Source organism: Hipposideros armiger, unplaced genomic scaffold (genome assembly GCF_001890085.2).
Source record: "Hipposideros armiger isolate ML-2016 unplaced genomic scaffold, ASM189008v1 scaffold_738, whole genome shotgun sequence".
NCBI lineage: Eukaryota > Metazoa > Chordata > Mammalia > Chiroptera > Hipposideridae > Hipposideros > Hipposideros armiger.
Genome location: NW_017732088.1, coordinates 671,988 through 673,359, shown reverse-complemented (window position 1 = coordinate 673,359; position 1,372 = coordinate 671,988). Strand labels below are relative to the sequence as shown.

The 1,372-nt window shown below is 39.2% G+C and overlaps 1 protein-coding gene across 1 annotated transcript in view; it reads left to right on the top strand.

The window, feature by feature from the left end:
* The first annotated feature begins 868 nt into the window (after window positions 1-868).
* LOC109373620 (histone H2A-Bbd type 2/3-like) overlaps window positions 869-1,372 on the top strand; it is a 20,184-nt gene continuing 19,680 nt past the window's right edge. Inside the window, exon 1 of the mRNA XM_019627629.1 lies at window positions 869-895. The gene's annotated coding sequence lies outside the window, so the exon portion shown is untranslated. The remainder of the gene's footprint in view (window positions 896-1,372) is intronic.

The window sequence follows — 1,372 nt, the reverse complement described above, 5'->3', positions numbered from 1 at the left end:
CCTTTCATCATGCTCCAGATTCCTTCACGCATGTGCATGTGCGTACACACACACACACACACACACACACACACACACACACATACTCAAGCAGCTTGCCTGGTGAATATGAGGTGGGTTTAACATGAAAATCAATGTAATACACCATATGAATAGAATGCAGGGGGTGGGGAACTCATGCTCATCGCATAGATGTCAGGGGGAAGGGAAGCATTTGATAAAAGCCAACACCCTTTCATGAAAATAAATTCAACCAAATAGGAGTAGAAGGAAGCTTTCTCAGCCTGATAAACAGCATCTATAAAAACCAACAGATAACATCATTCATAATGGTGAAACACTGGGTGCTCGCACCCTAGCATCACACTTCTATGCAACATTGTACTTAAAGTTCTAGTCAGGGCAAATAAATAAAAGTCATCCTGATTGGAAAGGAACAAGTAAAACTAACTCTATTCATATGTTTTATATGTATCAGGGGCACCAAAAATATGTCTGGATGCTGATGGTAACCACTTTGAGCACCTCTTGTAATTGCAGAAGTCAAATGTGACTTGTATTCATCTTGTGTTATTGCTATATATTGAGTATCACAATTTTAATACAGGTTTCCTTTCTTAAAATGTGTGTATATTTTTTGGTACCCTCTGTAATCACTAAAGAATACACCAAAAAACACAAGAACCTATCTGAATATGCAATAAATGAGCTCAGCAATATTTCAGGATCCCAGATCAATGTGCAACAATTAGTTGTATTCTTTTGTGTGTGTGCTTGTATTTTTTATTATTAGTTTAAGATTTTTATTAAAATATGGCTAACATACAATACTATATTAGTTTCAGGTATACATCATAATCAGTCGACATTTATACCTAAAGAAGTGATCACCATGGTAAGTCCAGTAACCATCTGACACCGTACCACACTATCACAATATTATTGACTATATTCCCCGTGCTGTACGTTATATCCCCATGACTTGTTTTATACCTGGAAATTTGAACCTCTTATTCTCCTTCGCCTTTTCAACTCTTTTTTACTTTTCAATTACAGTTGACATTCAATATTATTTTACGTTACTTTCAGGTGTACAGCATAGTAGTTAGACATTTATATACTTTAAGAACTGATACCCCTGGGGCCAGCCGAGTGGCTCAGTTGGTTAAGAGCACAAGCTCTGAGCAACAGGGCCGCCGGTTCAATTCTCACATGGGCCTGTGATGCTGTGCCTAAGGTGAGCTGCCACTGAGCTACCAACAGATGGCAGGATGGCTCAGCTGGTGACAGCACATGCTCCTAACAACAAGGTTGCTTGTTGGACTCCCGCATGGGATGGTGGGCTGCGCCAACCCAAAACTAAGATTGAACA